The sequence below is a fragment of the Rhinoraja longicauda genome, chromosome 13 (assembly GCF_053455715.1).
Source record: "Rhinoraja longicauda isolate Sanriku21f chromosome 13, sRhiLon1.1, whole genome shotgun sequence".
Taxonomy (NCBI): Eukaryota; Metazoa; Chordata; class Chondrichthyes; order Rajiformes; family Arhynchobatidae; genus Rhinoraja; species Rhinoraja longicauda.
Window position 1 is genome coordinate 15,971,924 of NC_135965.1, and position 25,999 is coordinate 15,997,922.

The following is a 25,999-nucleotide window of genomic DNA, read 5'->3' on the forward strand; positions in this document are numbered from 1 at the left end:
CCATTTTATCAAAAGTTCAGTAATCCCTTGATTAAAATTGCTGGTAGTTTACATTACAAATGGTTCAGACAGGATTGTTTTCCCCAGAATATTCAATTGAACTTTACAAATTACAGCATTAGCATGGATACTTTATAATGTAGGAGGGCATCTGTTAATTGAAATAATCTTATTTCAATTCATTTGATTGTTCAGTCTTATTGTCCCTTCATCCATTTGCAGGACAGCTGTGGAAATGACTCATTTTAGTTTTTTAAAATAATTTTAGAGATACAGTGCGGAAACAGGCCCTTCGGCCCACTGAGTCCATGACGACCAGGGATCCCTGTACTATGCACTAGGGACAATTTACAATTTTTACCAAAGCCAAATTAGCCTACAGACCTGTACATCTTTTGGAGAAAACTAGGTCACCCAGGGGAAACCCACGTAGTCACAAGGAGAACGGACAAACTCCATACAGACAGCAGCCATAGTCAGGATTGAACTCAGGTCTCTAGTGTTGTATGGCCACAACTCAACTGCTGCACCATAGCACCATTTCTCAAATATCTTTACCAAACTTAAGCTTCCTGATTCACTTTTGCAATGGATAGTAAAAATAATATTGTTGGGCGGTATCTTGCAATGTATGAATAAATCAAATTCTATTCTATTTTATTTCATGGGAGTTCAGGATCGCAAGCAGAATTTTGAGGATTGTGTTACTTGCTTCCATTCATTTAATGTGAACAAAATCAATCTCGGTGGGTCATTCTAATTTTTGCCCATGGAGTATAAATGCTAACATCATATCAACAACCATTGCATGATGTTTGTACATAGAACAGTACAGTACAGGAACGACCTTTGCACCCACAATGTCTGTGCCGAACATGATGCCACGTTACACTAATCACATCAGCCTCTATGTGATTGATATCCCTCTATTCCCTGCACTTTCATGTGCCTCTCTAAGAGGCTCTTAAATGCCACTATCATATCTGCCTCAACTACTACACATAGCAGTGTGTTCCAGGCCCCCAACACTCTCTGTGTGAAAAACTTACTCCGCACATCTCCATTAAACCTTCGCTTATGACTGCGTGGGTTTTCTCCGCGTGCTCCGGTTTCCTTCACACTCCAAAGACATGCAGGTTTATAGGGTAATTTACTTTTACAATTGGCCCCAGTGTGCAGGATAGTATTAGTGTATGAATACTATCGCTGATTGGGCCTATTTCTGTGCTGTATCTCTAAAGTACAGTAAAGACCTTGGAATAAAAATGATAATTATCTTGCCCACCAGGAACTGGGGTTCAGGTTGACTTCTAACAGGCAGCAAACAGTTGAGAGAGCCATTAATCTCAAAAGGACTCAAAGTAATAGAGTAACTCAACAGGTCAGGCAGCATCTCTGGAGAACACGGAAAGGTGACGTTTAAGTCAGGAACCTTCTTCAGACCTGAAACATTATCTATCCATGTTCTCCAGAGATGCTGAAACCAGGAACTATTGTAGAGGAACAAGGAACTATTATAGATGCTGGTTAATACACAAAAGGACACAAAGTTCTGGAGTAACTCAGCTGGTCAGGCAGCATCTCTGGAGAACATAGAAAGGAGTCAACCTAAAACATCATCCATCTACGCTCTCCAGAGATGCTGCATGACCCACTGAGTTACTCCAGCCCTTTGTGTCATTTTGTGTAAAAGAGAGCATCCTTGTTTCTACATTCTCTTATTAACCTCACCCAGATTGAAATCCATTTAAGGATAACAAGGCAATATGCACCGATCAGCCAAAACATTATGACCTGATGAGCCAAAACCTTATGACTATCTGCCTAATATGATGTTAGTCCTCCGTGTGTAGCCCCATACGCAGCAGGGTGCGATGCACTGTGTATTGTGACACGTTCCTCCCGTGACCACCAATAGCATTTTCTGTGACTTGTGCCACAGACCTTCTGTCGGTTCGGACCAGACGGGATAGCCTTCGTTGCCCTCGCTCAGGTCTTTACTCCTGCCCATTTCTCCTGCATCCAGCACATCAACTTCAAGAACTGACTATTCACTTGCTGCCTAATATATCCCACCCCTTGACAGGCGCCATTGTAACAAGATAATCAATGTTATTCACTTTGCCTGTCAGTGGTCATAATGTTTTGGCTGATCGGTGTATAATCCTTTTCATTTAATAGCTCTGTCTTGCGTAATATTAGAAGATTTTAAAGATAACATATAACAATTAAAATGCAAAGGTAGAAAAAAATGTAGTAGGTATTTCAATTCTGAAAAAACTTTAATAACTTGGATTTTACACTTATTGTTTAAAGCATCACCGAATGCTTCTGCACCATTCGTTTCTTACAGATCACTAGTAGCTTTCTATTACACTTTAAATATTTTATATAGTACAAAGGGAATGATTTTTCAAATGGTTAAAGAACACATCATTTTTTAAGCAGAGCAGCATTTCAAACAGAATCTGTCAGCATATAGTCTGTAGAATTTAAAGCTATTGTTTTCTTTGTCAAATCATCTCATCACCAGCTTTCAATCTACGAATCAGCCTTTAAATCATCCACCATACCCTACTGTGGTTACTGAAGTGCTGTCTGCTGAGGAGGTTCATAGGAAAGAAAAAAGGTTGGAGGGAGGGGAAAGAAGTAAAAATGTGTGGACTTACACCTTCCCACTGCAGCCACCTCTTCAGAAGGATTTCGCACTTCATCCTAATGATATCTACAGACCATTGCGCAGAGAATCAAGCAACCTGATGGTATTGACGGCCCAAAAGGAGAAAGATGTATGCAGGAAAACCACGGTGCACCGTGTGTAGCAAGGACTACAATGATAAAGGTACATTTGCATTACTTTATATTAACTGTGTTGTCTTTGATGAGCAGAGCAGAAATGATTCTAATGCTTTACATGGTAGGATACATGGACTTGCACACTCATGTAATGAAGATGTTACTCCAACACTGACAATAGTGACCCGCAGGTTCAAGGTCCGGTCTTGGAAGCAGGTGTCGGTTGGGCAAATATCACACTGATAGATTTTTATGGACTATTTTTTACATTGGTAATTTAAGAAAGGTTACAGTAGCAGTTTGAAGTTTCATATGTCTGTTGAGATACAGTGCACTCACTGCTTTTGCCCTGATCAGGGAAAAGTAGGACATGGGTATATTCCTGTGATCCTCACATATTTTCTTATGACAGAAACAGAAGCCATTCAGCCCATCGAGTCTATGTGGTCTCAGGACAAACCCATTCCCTCATTTAATTCCCTGAAACTGATTCTTTCTCAGCCATACATACTGTATTGCCAAGAATCTTCCTAAACATAGGAACATAGAAACATAGAAAATAGGTGCAGGAGTAGGCCATTCGGCCCTTCGAGCCTGCACCGCCATTCAATATGATCATGACTGATCATCCAGCTCAGTAACCTGTACCTGCCTTCTCTCCATACGCCCTGATCCCTTTAGCCACAAAAGGGCCACATCTAACTCCCTCTTAAATATAGCCAATGAACTGGCCTCAACTACCTTCTGTGGCAGAGAATTCCACAGACTCACCACTCTCTGTGTGAAGAAATGTTTTCTCATCTCGGTCCTAAAAGACCCCCCTTATCCTTAAGCTGTGACCCCTGGTTCTGGACTTCCCCAACATCGGGAACAATCTTCCCGCATCTAGCCTCTCCAACCCCTTAAGAATTTTATACGTTTCAATAAGATCCCCCCTCAGTCTTCTAAATTCCAGCGAGTATAAGCCTAGTCTATCCAGTCTTTCTTCATATGAAAGTCCTGCCATTCCAGGGATCAATCTGGTGAACCTTCTCTGTTACTCCCTCTAAGGCTAAAGATTTCTTATGTCTAATGATTACGATGTTTTCAAGGTCCACAGTGAGATTCACTGACCTTCAACATTGTCCCAATTCTTCGGGGTCAATTGCAAAAAATAACTGTTGCAATACAAATCTAATTACCTCAAAATTCACGAGGAAAGTGTTGAGGCATACAAGTGCAGAGTTTTCAGATTGACTGAACCATTGACCTTGTATTTTCTTATTGAAGTAAGTTTGCAAATGACAGTAAAATTAGTAGTATTAGACAATGAAAATGATTATCACAAAGTACAGTGGGATCTTGATCAACTGGGCAACTAGGCCGAGGAATAGCTAATGGAGTTACATTTAGATAGGGTAAGGTGCTGCATTTGGGGAAGTCAAATAAGGGCAGGACCTTCACAGTGTGTGGTAGGGCCCGAGGACTCATGTGGAGCAAGTGCATAGTTCCCAGAAAGATGGCATCACAAGTAGATAGGGTGGTGCAAAAGGCTTTTGGCACACTGGCCTTCATCAGTCAATGACTGATCTTACAATTGTCCAAGACATGGAGTATTGTGTTCAGCTTCAATCTCCCTGCTCTTGGAAAAATGCCAATAAGCTGGAAAGTGTAGAAAGTACAGTGAAGATTACAGAGGATGGTGCCAAAACCTGAGGCCTAGGCTCTAGGGAGAGTTTGGGCAGTGTAAGACAGGTGCATGGATAGGAAAACTTTAGAGGTATAAGGGGCCAAATACAGGTAAATGGGAGTAACTTAGATGGGGCATGTTAGTTGGCATGGATGAATTAGGCAGTGCTGTATCTCTATGACTTTATGAAAAATTATTTTGCTTGAATGTCGGCAGAATGTGGGGTGTCAGGGGTTACGGGGAGAAGGCAGGAGAATGGGGTTAGGAGGGAGAGAGAGATCAGGCATGATTGAATGGCAGAGCAAACTTGATGGGACGAATGCCCTAATTCTGCTTAGGATTATAGATGGACTCAGTGTCAGTGGCAGCAGCCACATAATTTCAGGTGATTTGAATGATTCAAATCTCCCTTATATCTTGTACAACATCTCCTCTGTAAGACATGTCAGACATTGTTCGAAAGGTCAGTTAGTCCAAAGGTTGTTGGTTGCTATCAGGGCCTCTGCTGTGGCGTAGGTTGCAAGTCTACAATCCTAATCATGTGTCTGTACACTGTGGATGGCTCAATTGTAATCATGTATTGTCTTTCCGCTGACTAGTTAGCACGCAACAAAAGCTTTTCACTGTACCAAAACTAATTACAAAATTATTAAGAAGGAACTGGCAGTCTGTGTTACAGCCCTATCCAATTTTTTTCCATAGATAGATTAAACGAAGAGAGAATGCAATTTTGTGCACTACCAAGAGATTTGGGGGTTCTTGTTCACAAAAGCTAGCGCACAATTAGAGCAAATAGTTAAGAAGGCAAATGGCATACAGCAAACCCTCGTTATAATGGATCATGGGGGGGGGGGGGGGGGGGGGGGGGGGGGGGGGGAGAGGAATGGTGTCCATTATTTCTGATTGTCTGCTATAACCAAGTAAGGTATAATCATCGTGTAAGTAGTAGAAAACCACAAATGTCATTGGTGGTTAATACACAAAAGGACACCAAGCGCTGGAGTAACTCAATAGGTCACGCAGCATCTCTGGAGAACATGGATAGGTGATGTATCCGGTCGAGACTCATCTTCAGACTCCGGAACTGGGTCTGGAATCCAGGTGGGTTGACGGGCCCGGCCTGTCTGACGGTCGGGGGAGAGGTGAGGATTGATGGAGTTAATGGTCGCGGTTCACGGGAGGCTGGAGCAAGTAAGGGTCGGTGGTGGCGGTGGCAGGTGTAGCCTGGAAGCGGCGGCAGAAGGTCCAGCCTGTAAGCGGCCAGGGAGGTGGCGTGGGTCAGGGGTGGCGTTGGCAGCTGGGGCTGTAAGTGGCCGGGGAAGTGGTGTGAGTCAGGGTGGCGTCGGAAGCTATTGTTATGTCCATCCGCTATAACTGACATCCATTGTAAAGAAAACAAGGGTTTCCTGTATTGGCCTTGTTACTAATCGGTAGGAGTTTAGAAATGAAGAATTGGTAGATTTTTGTTATGGCTACATCAGGAGTATTATATACAGTTTTCATTACATTTCTGAAGAAAGGACATACCAGCATTGAAGGCATACCAGAAGAGAATCACTAGGATAATTAATGGAATGAGATTGTTGTCCTCTGATGGTAAATCCATATTCCTTAGAGTTTATTAGAATGAGAAATGGTATTTTATTGAAACAGCAATAATTCTGAGGAAGTAAGTTAGGAGATGTTGTGGTGTTTCCACTGATGGGAGAATCTGAAAGATGGGACATAGCTACAAACTAAGGGAGTAAACTGAGATCATTAGGAATTTCCTCTCACAGACAGTGGTCAATCACTGAAATTCTTAATCCCAGAAGATTTTGGAAGCTTGACTCTAGAGGTATTTAAAAAGGGGATAGGTACATTTTTGAAAGATGAGGGAATTGAGGACGGTGTGGAACTGGGACAAAAGGGGGCATGAGGCTGGGATATATCAGCCACGATCATGTTAAACGATGGAGCAGATTTCTGGGCCCAGATTGTCTACTCCTGTTCCTATTTTCTTCCGTTCTTCAGTTTTAAACTGAAGATTTGCTTTACGCATCGATACAAGTCAAATTTGGCACCCTCTTGAAGGCGGCACGGTAGCGCAGCGGTAGAGTTGCTGCTTTACAGCGAATGCAGCGCCGGAGACTCAGGTTCGATCCTGACTACGGGTGCTGCACTGTAAGGAGTTTGTACGTTCTCCCCGTGACCTGCGTGGGTTTTCTCCGAGATCTTCGGTTTCCTCCCACACTCCAAAGACGTACAGGTATGTAGGTTAATTGGCTGGGTAAATGTAAAAATTGTCCCTAGTGGGTGTAGGATAGTGTTAATGTGCGGGGATCGCTGGGCGGCACGGACTTGGAGGGCCGAAAAGGCCTGTTTCCGGCTGTATATATATGATATGATATGATATGATAAGTCAAATTTGGCACCCTCTTGAATTCAATACTGGAGATTAAATCTGATGTCCATCAGGTTAGAGGCCAAATAGTTAACAAGAAGAGGTAATTGTCAAAAGCTGAGAGTATCTCAATGAAAACTTAGCCCTGAAACTACACAGTCTTCCCATCTTCCAATGTAAATTCAACAGTGATCACAGGAACTCACAGAGAAATGTTATCAATGCTGTGTTAAATGGTGTTTCATTGTGGGCTGTGATTCTTTACGTTATATAACACTAGACCAAGTGGACCCGTTGGGTCCAAACCTCTCCTGCATTGGTGCAGCACCCCCTCCTCTTCACCCCTCCCCCATCCCCTTCACCCCTCCCTCCTCCCCCTCCCTCCTCCCCCTCCCTCCACCCCCCTCCCATACCCTCCCCTTCCCCTCCCCTCCCCTACCCCTCTTCCCCCCCACTCCATCCCCCTTAACCCCCCTTATCCTCCCCCCTCCCTCCTTCCCCCCCTCCACCCCCATCCTTCCCTCCCTAGGAGATAGATTTAAACTTAAAAATGTGAATAACTTAAAAAATATAACACCGATTTCAATAAAACTTCTTCCATTAGCACCAAAGGGACGACGGTGAGTAAGGTGGGCCTAAAATTGTTGTGCTATCCTGTAGCGTTTTGGCTGTAGTTCAGGAACAAACAAACAAACAAACGAGAGTTTTAGTATATAGATTTTATATTATCTACCGCCATTAAATACACTAGATATATTTAAATGGTTCTAAGATATCTCTAAGAAGGGTCTCTATCTGAAAGGTCACCCATTCCTTCTCCCCAGAGATGCTGCCTGTCCCACTGAGTTACTGCAGCATTTTGTGTTTATCTAAGACATCTTATTTTGATGCAAGTCCTTCTCATATTCTGGAATATTCATGGTGGGAGATTAAAAGATACTCAGCAGAATTTTATAATATTTTTTTTTTAAACTGCAGTGCATACTTTTTATTTTACTGCCAATATGATACTGGCTTTGTTTTTTTATTTTAACTATTACAAGAAAAAAGGCAAGGAACTTAATATAATAACGGGAGTGATTCACCAAGATATTATCAGTAATCAACATTGGAGGAATGCATTCCACATTTAGAAGACATAAAAAATGCCTATTCACAATTTGAAATAACTCGATAATCGGTTTTTACCAAGGAGTCTATTACTTGTCACATTTTATAAAGTTTGCTGTGAATTATTTAAGTGAAAACTCAAATTAAATGGAACTATTTTCCCCTTGAGTGTGTCTCTATTTCCCTTGTGCACGCTCATGAGAACAAGTGTCTTCTTTCCAAGGTGTAATTTCCTTTTCAATAGGATTACTCATAACATTTGGAGCATTTTGAAATAGAATACATTGGGCTAGATAGTGTTTCATTGTTGCCAGAGGTTGACTACTTAGCTGCTGCCTTCTGCTGCCAATGCACCTAAAAACCAACTCTGACTCTTGTCTTGTTATTGACTCCAGTGTCAGCTCCAGAATGAACAGACCTGAAGGAGTCAGCATTGCATTTGACCTAAGTGGAGATCCCATTCATTTAAGATACAAAATGCTGGAGTAACTCAGCGGTTCAGGCAGCATCTCTGGAGAAAAGGAATAGGTGACATGTTTCTCCAATTTACATAAATTGGAGGGAGAGCACCTTATTGTTTGCTTTGGCAGCTTACAACCCAGTAGTATGAATATTTATTTCTCTAATTTCAAGTAACCTCTGCATTCCCTTTCTCTGCCCTTCCCCCACGCTCGTATTCTTGTCCGTTCCACTGTTCATACCCATATATCCCTTTGTTATCTCCTCTTCCACAGCCAACAATGGCCCCTTGTGGGCTCCACCTTTCCTTGGTCATCGTTGCTGGCTCTGATTTGTTCTGAACCTTTTCATACCTCTAGCTTCCCTTTCCCCTGACTTTAGGTCTGAAGAAGGGTTTCAACCCAAAACATCACCTATTCTGTTTCTCCAGGCATGCTGCCTGACCCGCTGAGTTACTCCAGAATGTTGTGTCTATCTCCGGTATAAACCAGAATCCGCAGTTTCCTCCTACACTCCTGCCCATTAATTTAAACCTCATGAAAACAATAGATCCAACACTGTGGCACAACCGGTTGAGCTGCCACCACACAACACCAGAGACCCAGGTTCAATCCTGACCTTAGCTGCTGCTGTGTGGAGTTTGCGCACTCTCCCTGCGCCCACATGGATTTCCGCTGGGTTTTCCAGTATCCTCCCACATCAAAAAGGCGTGCGGGTTTGTAGTTTAATTGGCCTCTGTAAAAGTGCCGCTCGTGGATGAGAACGTGAATAACCTACTAAGGATAACATGAGCGGGTGATTGATGGCCGGCGTGGGCTCGGTGGGCCAAACGCCCTGTTTCCATGCTGTATCTCTAAAAAAAACTAAAAACTAAGTTATGTTGTTATTTTTCTTTATTTTACTGTATATTTATATTTTCGATTTATCTTGTTCACCAAGTTCGTTATGATTTATTTTTTAATTACTTTTACAAACAAACCAATGTCCCTTCCATTGACTCCACTTCACGCTGCCTTGGCAAGGCCACCAGCATTACCACGGACCAGTCTCACTCTCTCACCTCACCAAGGACAACACTCCCTCCTCTCCACTCTCCCATCAGGTAAGAGATACAGAACTATGAAAGCATATACCTCCAGATTCAGGGACAGTTTCTTCCCAGCTGTTATCAGACAACTGAACCATCCAATGCGACTGGAGAGTAGTCCTAAGTTTCCATTTACCTCATTGGAGAAACTTGGACTATCTTTAATCGGACTTTACTGAACTTTATCTTGCACTTATAAAGCATTATAACCTTTATCCTGCATCTGTACAGTATGGCAATTTGATTGTAATCGTGTCTTGTCTTTCCGCTGACTAGATAGCACACGACAAAAAAGCTTTTCACTGTACCTCATTTCACATGACAATAAACTAAACTAAACTTAACCAAATTCAACTAAATGTGCATTTCACTGCATTATTTTAATCTTTTTTCAACTGCTTTTAATTATCATTGAATATCAGAGGCATTTGGAAAGAGTGGGAAAATTATTTGCCAAATTTTCTTGTCAAAGGCTCTGAAGGATAGCGGAGTGAGGGGGTATGGGGAGAAGGCAGGAACGGGGTACTGATTGATAGTGATCAGCCATGATCGCATTGAATGGCGGTGCTGGCTCGAAGGGCTGAATGGCCTACTCCTGCACCTATTGTCTATTGTCTATTGTCTATTGTCTAAAAGGCTCTCTGGTGGTCTGGTTTGCCGCTCACAGTCCAATATTCAATGGGGTTAAGTTCAGGTCTTTACCACAGTCCATCCCATGGGGGTTCAACCTAATAACTGTGGCTGAAGTGTGGAGAACAGGTCAAATTGAGCATGATCCTGCTCAGTATTTCTACTCTTAGAAACATTTCAAACACCTTTGTTTCAATCTCTTTATGACTGTTGGTTGACTAGAGCTTTTTAGTTTAGTTTACTTTAGAGATACAGCATGGAAACAGACCATTTGGCTCACTGAATCCTTGCCGACCAGTGATACCCGTACACTAACGCTATCCAACCGCACATAATAGGGACAATTTTTACCAAAGCCAATTCACCTGTACGTCTTTGGAGTGTGGGAGGAAACCAGAGCACCCGGAGAAAACCCACACAGGTCAAGGGAGAATGTACAAACTCCGTACAATCAGCACCCACAGTCAGGATCGAACTGGATCTCTGGTGCTACAAGCATGTTTAAATGGCTTTTGTTCTGCGGCATGTCGAAGAGTTAAAAAATATTTGTCTACCTGGGCAATGTATCTATCACGCAGCATATTATTAAACTATAACCTGCACCACTGCAAGTGCCTTGGGTTGTGGCAGGTCAATGGAGCACGAAACATCTAACAATATTTGAAAAGAAAAAGAGAAATACTTCATGTGCAGACCCTGCAGCATTGCATCATGATTCAGTTAGAACTTGTACTTAATCATTCCTTTGGAGTTTATTATTTCCCCCCATTTTTTAAAAAGGCATTGAATTGATTTGATATTAAATCCTAAAGATTAGGGGGGGTTGTGATTCAAGTTTAACAAATGAATGAGTTTAAATGTGAACAGGTTTAACGTGAATTGGAGCAAGTTTCAGAGTCCTATTGCTCGCTTTGTCTTAGTGGTCATCAAGGCATTGAAGCAAAAAGATGCAAAATGCTGGAGTAACTCAACGGGTCAGGCAGCATCTCTGGAGAACGTGGATAGGTGTCGTTTCGAGTTGAGACCCTTCTTCAGACTGAAAGTCAGGGAAGAGGGAAACTAAGGTATGAAAAGGGACAAAGATTCTTTACAAAGTGTTACTCTAGCATTTTGTGTCCTTTTGTGTAAACCAGTGTCTGCAGTTCCTTGTTTCTACAAGATACAGAAGCACCTTGGTCTATGTTGTGTAAAGGGTGCCACATAAACTCTGTTGTTGTTTAGTTTAGAGATACAACAAGGGAACAGGTCCCTCAGCCCACCGAGTCCACGTCGCCCAACAGTCACCCGTAGGCACAACCCAGAAGACAACCACTCTTAGGACAGAGAAGCCAATTAACCTACAAACCGGCACGTTTTCGGAATGTGGGAGGAAACTGGAGCACCTGTAGAAAACCCATGCGGTCACAGGGAAGGTGTGCAAACTCCGTACAGACAGCATCCATAATCAGGATTAAATCCAGGTTTCTGGTGCTGTAAGGCATTGTGCCACTGTTCTGATTATGGGAGGAGGTTTATTTCCTATACTGCATGAACAGGTAAAGCACTGTATCACCTGCAATCTCTCAAAAACAGAATTAAGGCTGGGGTAGGAATGATTGTAAGATTAACATCTTTACTTGATTATTTTGCTACTGTTTCTCGGTTAAATAATCTAATGCGTGCTGCAGAGGTATTTGGAATTAGTCCTGATTTATCTCTGGTTAAAACACACACTGGAGTAGAAGCTACCTAGACAGTGCAATTAGTGAGTTTACTGAGCCAAATGAAATCATTTTGTCTCATGCTTCCTAAATTCCTACACTTTCAGAAACGGTGTTAATTGGCTTGCTGCACTTAATGCTAAAACAACACATCTTCCTAATCGCTGCAGTCAGGTCTGTTGATAAACCAAGATTGGGGGAAGCCTTTTTGTTAACCCCAGGTTGCTAGAAGGACTGTACTAACACGAGGGGTAATTATATCACTGCCCTTGCACCAACAACCCCACTGAAAGGCTGCCCTGTTGGCTGTTTCTTTGAGTGGGTGCACTAATAGCCCCTTCTGCATGTATTTTTCTTTGACTAGCTTTGATCTGACTTCACGTTATTAAAACAACCTGTGCGACACAATAGCGCCATTATGTTCGCATCCACATCGTCCCACACATTTGTTACAAGAACTTTCGAGAGCGCACTGCCGAAATGCCTCTTTAAAAAATATCGAAACCATCTTATGAAAAAAATGTGTACCTTATAAATATTGTGAGCTTTGAAAACATTACTGTAAAAGGCTTACATTGTACCATGAAATTTTTATGATTTTCTGCCGCTTGTTTGCTCTGTTCTGCTATTAACATTTATTGTAGCCAAACGTCTGACTGCCTGTGGAGTATAGATTAAGGAAAGTTATACTAATGTGCTTAGCACACTGCATTACTGTGCTGATTCATAGTGCCTCTGTGAATAGGCACAAAAGAATGTGTTTCCAATAACAAACTCTTTACCTTACTGTTACCCGAGACTGACAGAGCCTTTTCCCCTTTTGTTGTTTCTTTTATTCTGAAACTCCCCAAATCCACTTCATCTTGTCACATTCCAGGCTAGTCAGATGTTTTGCAATAAGGTTTGTTGAGAATGATGGATGTAATTGTCATGCTTTTCCGAGGTCAGAGGGGAATGATGCAGAGGAATAAAAAGGTGGAATTTTATTTTTTAAATCTTATCCATTTACCACGAGGAATTTGACACTGCCCCACTCCCCTCCCAGTTTCCTCTGTAATCACATACCTGAAAAAGATGAGCTTTCATTCCTGCATGTCCCGGTGGATTTTAAATACTGTGTTGATAATAACCTTTCTTGAAATCTCCCATTGTTAATACACACTCACAAATTAAAGTTTGGAGAGGAAATCAATGTACTTTATCCCAAAGTACTCTGTGTAGTAAAGGCAATCACTGGCCTGCAAAGAAGTTGTGTTGATACTCTTGTTTTTTTTAGTTTTAGAGATACAGCGTGGAAACTGGCTCTTCGGCCCACCGAGTCCACGTTGACCTGCGATCACCTTGTACATTAGCTCTATTCTGCACACTGGAGACAATTTACAGAACCCGATTTAGCTACGAACCTGCACATCTTTGGAATATGGGAGGAAACTGGAGCAACCGGAGAAACCCCACGTGGGCACAGGGAGAATGTACCAACTCCGTACAGGCAGCAGCTGCTCAGGATCAAACCCAGGTCTCTGGCGCTGTAAGGCAGCAGCTCCACCACTGCACCACTGTGCCGCCCTCTCTCAGAGTTTAATACTGAATGGAGAGTTTGGGGGGTTATGCTTAGGGGAGTTGAATGTAAAATTTCATCCATTTACTAAGGCACCCTTTACAGTGGGGACATACGGGGTTAATAGCAACATGGAGCATATCACTGTAACCACAACCTAGACTCGCCTAATGATATTGTTCAATACTATAAATTATAACAGTTAGCTTGTTCCAAGACTGGTTAACTGTTTTCAAGATCTGCATTATAATACTTTATGTTAGAGCCCTGGAAAATCAGTAGCTGCTGTTATTGTTGGCAAGCATGTCCCTCAATTTGTACATTTTTCTCTCGTGATGTGTCCCAAGGTCTCCTCCTGCCTTTTCATTATGGGAAGAGAGTGAAGATCGCTGATTTTGTCATCATATTTGGCAATCCTTTGCAAGGCAATACAGCTGTGGGGTAGATAATAAAAGTTAATTTTGTTTTCAGAAGTTGCTAACATAGACATAAGTATCAGCCATTCCTGGAGAGCAGATTTAATTGGAATGTGAATAATTCAAAATATTTTGTCTAGATATTTTAATTGTACTCACTGAGGTATATTGCTCAGCTGCTGAATAGGCACAAGTGGCCATTTTATTGGTTTAGATTTTGTTAGTTTGGAAATACAGCATGGGAACAGGCCCTTCAGCCCACTGAGTCCACGCTAACTAGCGATCCCCGTACACTAACACCATTCTACACACACTAGGGACAATTTACAATTTTACTAAACCAATTAACCTACAAACCTGAACCTTTTTGGAGTGTGAGAAGAAACCGGAGTAACCGGAGAAAACCCATGCAGGTCATAGGGTGAACGTACAAACTCCGTATAGACAGGGCCGTCTTAACGCATGGGCCTGATGGGCACTTGCCCGGGGGCCCACGAGCATAGGGGCCCCATGCTGATCTGTGTATGTTAAGTGACTTGCAATAAATAAATACTACTTTAAAAATGTAGGTTCAATAAGTGCTTTTTTCGCAACATTTTCGGTCACTAAGTGCTTCTCACAGCGATCTGTAAGTGCTTTTCGCAACAATGTAGCACCCTAAGTCCATCGCTAAGTGCTTTTCGGTAAGTGCTTTTCGCCGGCATGACAGGGGGGGGGGGGGCTGGTAGGGAAAGGGGGGTGGGGGAGAGTAACGGTGGGGGCCCCAGTACACTGCTTTGCCCGGGGGCCCATAATGCTGTAAAAAAGGCCCTGCGTATAGACAGCACCTGTAGTCAGAATCGAACCCGGGTCTCTGGCGCTGTAAGGCAACAGCTGTACAGCTGTTCCATCCTACTGCCCGCATGTACTTAGAGGTGTACCTCTAAAGGGCCTGCCCCACTTAGGCGATTTTTGAGGCGAGTGCCGGCGACTGTTAAAGTCGTAGCAGATCGCCAAAATTTCATCTTACCCGACGACAATGACCACGACAATGCCGAGTCAGGGCGAGATTACACCGTCTTCGGAAACATCGCAAAATCCTCACGCTGTCAATGCTTCTCCGGCGTCCTAATTTTCGCTGAAATGACTGACAAGTCGGTAAGTACTTGAGAGTTTTGAAATATAACATCTTGCCCGGGTTACTTGAAGACCAAGCTTCACGGTAACAAGACACAAGCTGGATTGACTTCCAGTTTACTAATAGAAGTGTTAAGTAATTTAATTTTAAAAGTGGTTAAATGGATTTTTGTGAAAAGTTTTGTTGGCATTCTTTGAAAATGTACGGGAGATGCATATCTGGTTTCTGGGTTGCATATCTGGGTTGGGAGCCCACTTTAAATGTGATCGCTGATGACCATAAACATCGTGAAAATTCCCAAGCTTACCTGACTGTCAAACAGTTGCCTCCAATCTACCTGTCAAATGTCCACAAGCATTTTATGGTATTTTGAAATGACTTTACTTATTTTAATATTACGTGCTTCTAAATGCATCTAAGAGAACCTAGCAAATCTGGGGACAGCATGCAACAGCGCCTGCAATAAGCAACGATACCTGGCGACAAGCCAGCTGTCGCCGAGAAATTTCACTCCGGTTGATTTCTCATCGACATACGATTTGATTTTGATTTCTCATCCACTACAATTCTGGGAAGACTCCTCACGATCATGCCCGCGACACCCCGGCAACCTGTCGGTGACAGCCCAGTCACCGGCAGTCGCCTTAAAATCGTCTAAGTGAGACAGGCCCTTAAGTCTTCCAAATCAGCCACCTCTTTCCTTCACATACTGAATGAGTGTAGAGATCCTGGGACTTATGTAAGTCTAGAGTCTAAAGTGAGTGGAGAAGTGTGAAGGGTCAGGGAGGGCTGCATGTGGGGGATGGATTTTACTGAGGTGATTTGGAGGCCAGCAATTTGCCAGTGTTTATTTTGGGAGGGTTTAGATTTGTGACACAGCATTGATGGTGAGTTAGAGTAATTGGCGTTGGGGTTCAGGTTGCTGAGAGGCGAGTTTCAGAAACTGTGGTCAATGTTTATGGAGTGGGAGTACGCATTGTTGTATGGGATCTCAGCTCAGGTAATTGGAGGCTTGGAATTGTTTCAGGTAATGGGTGTCTGAAGTCTGTAGATGAGATATTAGAGCTAGATGTTCAAAATCTGGGTGATGAAGATGAAGAGTGGGTTTGTGGATGAGGTTGGGCAAAGTTTGTAAGCTTGGGTAGGATGTGGGTCGGCATAGTGGCGAGGACATGTGCAGGAGGGCAGCAACCTGAGGAAGTACTAGCTAATTAAATAAATTAAAAGGGACCTATCTGGGTCAAGTCCCATATTGTCATACCTTTGCAAGTGAGCACACAACAGCATGAAAGGTTTGGGTTGTGCTTTCACAAGAACAGATATTCTTTGGGAGAATGTGCTCTGTTATCCAACGTTATCCAAATAAGTAATGCTATTATATTGTATTTGGCACCAACACAAATCAATAGGGTTAGGGATGGAAAGAACATGGTTGCATTTCTGGAGTGGTGCAATTCAATCGGAAGCCAAGTGTCAAGAGCCAAGAGTGTTTTATTGTCATATGTCCCAGATGGAACAATTACATTCCCGACTTGCAGCAGTACAACAGAATATGTAAACATAGTACTCTAATCTAATCCAATCTAATCATATTAAATTCTGGGAAGCATGGTAATATTGGAATGCACTTTAAAAATTACTGTATTACACAAGCAAATTTCTACATGATTATATTTCAGATCAGGCTTAATCGTGTTCAAAAATCTGGACACAGTAGTGGTTGGTGTACTTTTGCTCATTTAGTTCAATCTTCTTATAACAGTTTTTATGAAGAACTCCATGGCGATTGTTCATTTGGGTATCAATTTAAAGACCAATCTAAAAGGTGCAACCTTAAAATCTAAGGTGGTCAAGGATGATCTAAGGAACTTCAGTTCATAAAAGGTGGTGGAAATCTTCTAAACTGCAGCGAATTTGAGCCCATTTTAATCTCTCAGTAAACAATGTCCACCCAATTTTGTTTATAAGCAGATTAGGCCATTTGGCCCATTGAGACTACTCTGCCATGGCTACACAATCATGGCTGATCTATCTTTCCCTCTCGTCCATTTTCCCGCCTTCTCCCCATAACCTTTGACGCCCTTACTAATCAAGAGTCTGTCAATCTCCTCTTTAAAAATACCTACTGCCTTGGCCTCCACAGCTTTCTTTGGATATGAATTCCACAGATTCACCACCCTCTGGCTCAAGAGTAATTCCAGGAATTACTCTGGTAAACCCTTCCTGCACTCTCCTCAATGCAATTACCTCATTCCTGAGGCACATGGACAAAACTACACATCTTATTCCAGGACTGACGTCACCAAAGGGGTGCAAAATTGTAGCAATTTGCTGACTCTAGTAGTCCAAACTCTGCAGTAATGGTCAACATATCATTTACCTTCCTAATGGCTTGCTGCACCTGCAAATAAAGCAGCTGCTTTCCTGAACCAAATGCTCATGGCCAATTAATCTGTTTGGTAAGGTTGGCTGATGGATAAAATTGGTCAGGACATTTTGATAAATCTTTCCATCGGGTAACAGAAGGAAAAGGTTAACGAATTAATTGTACATCTGTAAATCCATTTAGTCCACCCCTGAAATACTCCTTATTTAAGGTTATGGGAGGTGCAGGCCTGTCTACAGAAAGCTTTAGGGTGAATTGTAGGAGTTCTGAATTTTAATAACAATGAAAAATTAGCATTTAAACACGTGAAATAGTACTCAGTAATCACAACTGATATACTTTCCAGAGACTGCACCTGATATCAGATTCAGACAATCCATACTCATTCAGGAGTATCGCTTGTGGGTCGAATGTTATAGACTTTACTTGTTGATAAAATAGTGTTGCAAGTGACTGATCCTGGAAAAATATTGCCTTTACACAACATGATGGCACCACCAGACCTGCCTCTGTACTCAATATTCCAAAAAGATCATTTCCTTCTCAATTCTTTAGTTCACTTTTCCATTTCAACCAAAGCCAGACATCTTCCCCTGCAAACACAGAGATACACATGTCCTTCCATCTCTTCCCTCAATGCAGGAACCCAAACAATACTGTATCTGCACACAGTCGACGGCTTGATTGTAATCATGTCAAGTATTTACGCTGACTGGATAGCGCGCAACAAAAAGCTTTTCATTGTACCTCAGTGCACATGACAATAATAAACAAAACTAAACTAAACTACTTCCAGATTAAGGTCCTTCCTACGCTCCGTCCCATTCAGTTCACGACGGCCACACTTTTAAACTTACCAGGTTCACTTGTTAATACTTTTAGAACATCTGAAAAAAAGTGAGTGAAAAATACATTGGTATATTAATATTGAATAACATCCAAAAGTCCAAATCCAAATGTGGGTAGCACGGTGGTGCAGTGGTAGAGTTGCTGCCTTACAGCGCTTGCAGTGCCAGAGACCCCGACTATGGGTGCTGTCTGTATGGAGTTTGTACATTCTCCCCGTGACTGCGTGGGTTTTCTCCGAGATCTTCGGTTTCCTCCCACACTCCAAAGGTAGGTACAGGTATGTAGGTAAATTGGCTTGGTAAATGTTATATATTTTCCCTCGTGTGTGTAGGATAGTGTTAATATGTGGGGATTGCTGGTCGGCACGAACCCGGTGGGCCGAAGGGCCTGTTTCAGCGCTATATCTCTAAACTAAAACAAAACTAAAGTCTGCTAATTCGGCACCAAGGCCTTGATGGTACTGATGATGAGTTTTATTGTACTGTGTTTTCTCTGGAGCACCGGTGGTTGAGGAGGGACCTGATAGAAGGATACCTCTCACTATTTTGAGAGGCATACTGTAGATACAGTCAGAACCTTTTTCTCTGGGTGGAAATGTCTATTATTACAAGGCATAGTTTTAAGGGAGAGGACCAAAGTTTAAAGGAGATGTGCAGTGCAAGTTTCTTTACGCAGAGAGGTGGGTTCCAGAAATCTGCCCCCAAGGGGTAGTGATGGAGATAGATATGATAGTGGCATTTAAGTAGCTTTCAGATATGCATATGAATGTGCAGACAATGGAGGGATATGGATCATGTGCAGGCAGAAGAGATTAGTATGGCACTGACATTATGGGCCGAATGGCCTGTTCTTGTGCTGTACTGTTCTATGTTCTATGTATTGCTCACTCAAATAAGAATGGTAACTAAATATTGGCCATGCAGCGTATGCAATTAATTTGCTACTCTTAAGCATTCAATTCCAATTCAAGTACTGCCCTCAGGATCAAATGTTACTATGGTCCAAATTGCAGAAATAACCATTACATTTTGTGTATTTAGTTTTATGCTTGAGAAATTTATATTTATTAATAAAGAACTATTTTAAATTCATTTTGAGATATGGGCAGTCTAGCAAAATCATTATTTATTGCAAAAATGTTGAAAGCTGAAATAAATCATTAACTCTGATTGGAAATTGAGAATCATTTTTGTAGAAAACTGTGCAAGACACCTCTCCCTCCAGCTGATAACTTTCAAGCTCTTCTGTGTCCCTTAGCCTGATCTGCACGTATTGATCAGCCCGTCAAAAAGATTAAATCATCCTTTTGCAGTGATCGATAGTAATGGAACTACAGGACCAGATTAATTTAATAAAACACTATGGACTAACAAAGAATCTTCAATAGTAACATCCAGGAACATTGTGGAGGATTTGGAGAGGCCGGAGAGGAGGTTGACCAGAATGCTGCCTGGATCAGAGGGAAGCTAGAGTGTGGATTTACAAAGAGAGTCTGGAGAAGGTTGGAAGGGTCCCTGTCACGGCTTATCCCGAACAGTTCCGTAACAGAGGACTCTCTGATTTATGAACTGTTCCCAGGGACACATCCATGAAATTACTGCTACTGAGGCTTTAATGGAGTTGTATTGCTGATGTTAAAGATAGATTTCTTTCTTTATTTTGTTCGCAAACAATCGGTTAATGTATCACTAGTTTTCAAAATTAGTAAAGTGAAAATAAAACCCTGGTTCTTTAAAGACCAGCACAGTGACCAATGGTACTGGGGGCTAAAACCCAGATAAAACTACCGTTCTGAGTGCATCACTGAGCTGAAATTCTTTGGGTTTGTCTTTAATAACATTTTATAATACGACTTCTGTTGCTGACTGTGACACTCTTTATTTCACAGCAGCAGCTCCATGGCACTCCAATTAATGGGTATGAATTTGTGATGAGTAGAAGCATACATTTTATTGTGCCATGCAACCAGCTGCAACGTTACTGTGGCCTAGTGTAGTTTAGTTTAGTTTAGAGATGCCCTTCGGCCCGCCGAGTCCGTGCTGACCAGTGAACCCCATGCACTAACACCATCCTACACAAGAGGGACAATTTACAATTTTTACCAAAGCCAATTAGCCCACAAACCCACACATCTTTGAAGTGTGGAAGGAAACCAGAGCACCCGGAGAAACCCATGCTGTCACAGGGAGAACGTACAAACTCCGTACAGATAGCACCCATAGTCAGGATCGAACCCGGGTCCCTGGCGCTGTAAGGCAGCAACTCTACCACTGCGCCATTGAGCCGCCCTAAGCACTAATTGTTGACCATAGTCTTTGGGATATTTATGTCTGAAACTAAACTGCAGGGCTGATGAAGCGGTGGAGATCCCACAAAAGTCGCCCATGGGATGATCACAATCCATCCTGTTGTTTAAATCTCTCAATGCAAACACTCTTAAAGCCATTGCATTGCGGACCAACTTCCAGATGTACCAATAGGCATACAATTTATTTTTCAACCTATTAACTGCTAATTATTATTTTAGTTTTTGAAATAATATAATTGTTGCATTTTACTTTGAATGAACATCATTAATACATTACTAGGTTATTTCCTTTTCTTTACTGTGTAGTTAATCATACTGAAGAAAACCAATTAAAAGAGTAGGCAATATTTTTTGAAACTTTATGTGCTCTTTACTAGTAGGAAGAGAACGGCATAGAGGTTATAGTTCTGGGTCTTTAAAATGTAATTCAGAATGCAGCTTGTTACTCTGGAGTATTTGTTTTATGAAGCCCTGCCTGTATTTCTACATAAATAGAATTTATCATCTCTTTGCTTTTCTGTAACAACCGTTAAGTTTACCACAATACACCAGAACACAATTTCTCCCATGTACACCCTCAATGTTTTGCTTATTCCTAGTAGGATGTTGTAAGGGGTTTCTGCGCCGAGCTTTCGCCCGACCTAAGGTCCCCGTGCCTTGCTCTGATCCCTTGACCAGGCCGTGCACACTGGTTCCCCGTGAGTGGTTCGACCCACTCACCCCTTACGGTTCTAGACACTGGGCTTAGATGCAGGAGCTCTTATAGTACAGAAAAAATTCAACCAGACCAGATTTCAAAAGCAGGGTTTAAATGAAAAGGCTTTTATTCAGCACTTGGGACTATTGTCCATGAATACTTACAGTTCTATAATACATGTCTATAAAACACATACCGAATCACACGAATACTTATAACTATGAATCATAAAACACACACAGTTCCATAAGACATATACACGACTGTAAGATGGGGAACTTACGACACATCGCAAAATTGACCAACACACACTCTTTTACACACCCACGTTTATTCAAACCACCCTCCCCTCTACACTAAACTATGTCCAGGATATGCAAGATCTGGGTGCATGCTCACCATGGGGCTATTACTGGGGTTACTGGCTGTTCGTGCTGCAGTATTTCTTCTCGAGTTGCGTGCCTGTTCCTCTCTCTTGCATCCGTTCTTCTTGCCTGTCTTTTCTTCCTCCTGCATTCGTTTTCTTGCCTGCTTGCGTTCCTTGCAGGTTTTCTTCTAGAGTTGACTTACTTGACTTTTTCACCCAAAAGTAGTGGCCAGTTATACTGTTTCTGACCCGTCCTATCTCCCGCCAGATCTTGGAATCTCTTTGTTCAAAAAGATATGTATGAGGTTTTCTTCTGATCTGCGCTTATGTTCGGGGATACCGGGGATGGCCAGACGGTGTAAATTGGGATTTCATTGTGAGGTGATGGGTGTTAACTGGTTTCCCATCACCTACCAGGTCGTTTTCTATGGGCTATTGTGCCCCCTCACTGAGATGAACTGTTTAGGTCGGCTTGGGGCATTGTGAGGATGCTGATGTCAGCGCCCCAGTGTCTGGACTCCGACCTGGTTTCGTAGGTTTCTGCATGGCCAATACCCATCCTTTGTTCTGGCCATGGCTTTGCAGAAAACCTAGAGACTGGGATGTAAGGTTTTTACCTTTTGTGGCTGGTCACGAGGTCCTGCGGCCATTTTAGGACCCACGGATTGTGACATCCTTTGTTAATCTGACCGCAGCCTTTCTCCACTATCAGCCCCAGTCTCTTGTTTAAAATGTCCAAACTGCAGCTCTTTGGTTTGGTGTTGCTTTCCAAATGAGGGAAAACTTCTCAAATCTTACAGATGTGTACCACAAATCAAGAATTGGGCCGCACAGTGGCCCAGAGTTAGAGTTGCTGCCTTACAGCGCCAGAGAGCCAGGTTCTGTCCTTACGGAGTTTGTATGTTCTCTCTGTGACTGCGTGGGTTTCCACCGGGTGTTCCTGTTTCCTCCCACATTCCAAAAACGTGCATGTTTGTAGGTTAATTGATTTCTGTAAATTGTCCCTCGTGTGTAAGATAGAACCACAGATACTAGAGGAACAAGATAGATCACTCGACCCTAAAAACCGTAGTGTGTCATGGCGCCATGTTAGTAGGCAGAACCTTGCAGAAACATTTTTAAAGAAAAATAACAAAAATCTGTGAATTGATAGATGAGATATATTCTGCATTTTAATGGTATCATCACACATACTGTTCCCCCAAAACACTGATTACACTGCAAGAGACATAGCGAACGGCGGGTTTTGCCTACTAAAATGGCGGACGTTACGCTCCTTTGCGTACTACACTTCAGTATAGGCGATTTCAACGGAGTGGTCGATCTTGCTCCTCTAAAGTATCTTTGGATAGAACTAGTGCATGGGTGATAATTGGTTGGTGCAGACTCGGTGGGCCAAAGGGCCTGTTTCCATGCAGTACCTCTAATCTAAACTAAACTAACCCCTGTTTTATGCAGTATGAATGGTGTTTGCTGTGGTTAGTTGGTTCCAATTTCACCTCTAACTGCAAAGGTTAGGGTTCCAGTCCCGTGAGAAACTAAAGTGCAATAAGGCTGATGTGACACATTAGTACTGCTCAGCTGCTACACTCTTAAGGGCCTGTCCCACTTTAGGCGATTTTAAGGTGACTGCCGGCGACTAGGCTGTCGCCAACAGTTCGCCGGGGTGTCGCGGGCATGATCATGAGGAGTCATCCAAGAATCTTAGTAGATCTCAGCGCATCGATGAGAAATCATCCGGAGTGAAATTTCTCGGCCACAGCTGGCTTGTCGCCAGGTATCGTTGCTTATTGCGGGCGCTGTCGCATGCTGTCCCCAGGTTTGCTAGGTTGTCTTAGATGCATTTAGAAGTACATAGTATTAAAATAAGTAAAGTCATTTTAAGATACCATAAAATACTTGTGTTTAACCAATTTATTTACCGTCAGGACATTTGCCAGGTAGATTGGAGGCGACAGTTTGACGGTCAGGTAAGCATGGGAATTTTCGCGATGTTTATGGCCATCAGCGATCACATTTAAAGTATGCTCCCAACCCAGATATGCAACCCAGAAACCATATATGCATCTCCCGTACATTTTCAAAGAATGCCCACACACTTTTCACAAAAATCCATTTAACCATTTTTTAAATTAAATTTCTTAATACTGCCATTAGTAAACTGGAAGTCAATCCAGTTTATGCCTTGTTACTGTGAAGCTTGGTTTTCAAGTAACCCGGGCAAGATGTTATATTTCAAAACCCTCAAATACTTACCGACTTGTCAGTGATTTCAGCAAAAATTAGGATGCCAGAGAAGCATTGACAGCGTGGGAATTTTGCGATGTTTCCGAAGACGGTGTAATCTCGACCTGACTCGGCATTGTTGTGGTCATAGTCGTTGGGTAAAAGAACATTTTGGCGATCTGCTACGACTTTGACAGTCGCCGGCAGTCGCTTAAAAAATCGCCTAAGTGGGACAGGCCCTTTAGATATCTACACTTTGGACAGGATAAAAGATGAACACTTTGTCAAATGAATGTTAAAGGTTCTATAGAAGAAGAGGAAGGAAGTTATCCCTACTGTTCTGGACAATATTTATCCACCGATCAATAGAGTTAAAACAGGCTGCACATTATCACATTGGTGAACTTGCTCTGTGTAAATTGACTACCCTTATTACAATGAGGTTGAGGTGATAGTTCTAATCAATAATCAAAGTCTGTAGCCACTTTTTTGCTCTGGTTCATTTCCACCCACATGTTTAGACCGTAATGGTGTATCCTTATTGTTCTGATGTGTTTATGCTTTATTCTTAATTGTTAACTGTATGTTTGTGTTGTCATTTGTGAGCGGAGCACCAAGGCACATTCCTTGTATATGCATACTTGACCAATAAACTTATTCATTCATTCATTCATGAATGTACCTCAAATGAATTTAATTTGTAAGATGCTTAAGAAGTGGACTCTAAAATATACTACAGAAAAAAGGCAGAATTTTTCTCCTTTCGAGTCCGATGGAGAGCCCCATCCCAAAACGCTGCCTGTTCATTCCACTCTGCCTGACCCGTTGAGTTCTTCCAGCACTTCGCATTTTGCTCAAGATTCCAGTATCTGCTGTTCATTATGTCTCGTCTTTCATAGTCATGGAGTCATACAGCAGGGAAACAAGCCCTTCAGCCCAACTTGCTTGCCAAGTTGTCCCATCTATGCTAGTCCCATCTGTCTGTGATTGTCCCATATGGCTCTAAATCTTTCCTATCCATGTACCTGTCCACATATATTTTTAATGTCATTATACTACTTGCCTCCGCTTCTCACTCCATGTAGCCTCAGTGAAAAATTGCCTCTCAGGTTCCTATTAAATCTTTCCCCTCTCACCTTAAACCTATGTATTCTGATTCTTGATTCCCCTACTCTGAGTAAAAGACTGTGCATTCACCCTATCTACTCCCTTCATGATCTTATAGACCTCTATAAGCTCCCCTCAACCTCCTGCATTCCATGGAATAATGTCCTAGCCTGGCCAACTTCTCCCTATTGCTCAGGCCCTCAATTACTGGCAGCATCCTTATAAATTCCATCTTTAATTTTGTTAAGTTGCTGGTCAATCAATGCAATTGATTATGATATCAGACTATCAGAATGTCATAGCACAAATACCAATGCTGATTTGATACTGACTGCTCACTGCCAGACCTTAGACGTTAGAGATACAGCATGGAAACAGATCCTTTGACCCACTGAGTCCGTGCCGACCAGCGATCACCCCGTATTCTAGCACTCCCCTGCACACTAGGGCCAATTTACAATTTTTACCGAAGCCAATTAACTTACAAACCTGTATGTCTTTGCAATGTGGGAGGAAACCGGAAAACCCAGAGAAAATCCACGCGGTCACAGGGAGAACGTACAAACTCCATACAGACAGCACCCGTAGTCAGGATTGAACCCGAGTCTCGAGCACTGTAAGGTAATTACCGCTATGCCACTATGCCGCCCATTGTCAGAGCTGTCTCCATATTACATCTGATGAAGTGGCCACATGCAGTATGTATGTTGTTCAAGCCCTTTATACTACTCAATGTTTTTCTTGGTGATTTATCTTTCATGCGTTTCTTTTCCCTCCACCTCTGCCCCCAGAACCAGCAATCTTTATGTCTCCCTCCTGCAGGGTGGGTAAGCAACTCAATCTCAGACCCCTGTCAATGGCATTCTGCATATGTTGTGAGTAAAGATCAAACAAGGTTATTAAGGAGTTAATGTAAATTTTAACAAGCAATATGCTGTATAAATATAGTGAATTGAGCAGAGACTTGCTTTTGAGGCATGAAATAACATCACTGAACAATTAAACTATATTCAGCAGATACTTCAGCCATCAAGTATATTTTACAACTGATCTAAAATCAACTACTAACTATTCACACATGGGTGCATGCATGCACACAAACATGTTACACATGTAAGTGCGCACACACACACA

General features: G+C 42.3%; 1 long non-coding RNA gene across 1 annotated transcript; it reads left to right on the top strand.

Annotated features, from left to right (window-relative positions):
• The first annotated feature begins 2,776 nt into the window (after positions 1 to 2,776).
• Positions 2,777 to 13,175, top strand: LOC144599149 (uncharacterized). The gene is made up of 3 exons (XR_013547966.1): positions 2,777 to 2,842; positions 11,356 to 11,546; positions 13,111 to 13,175. It is a non-coding gene; the product is annotated as an uncharacterized LOC144599149 (long non-coding RNA).
• Positions 13,176 to 25,999: the final 12,824 nt, after the last annotated feature.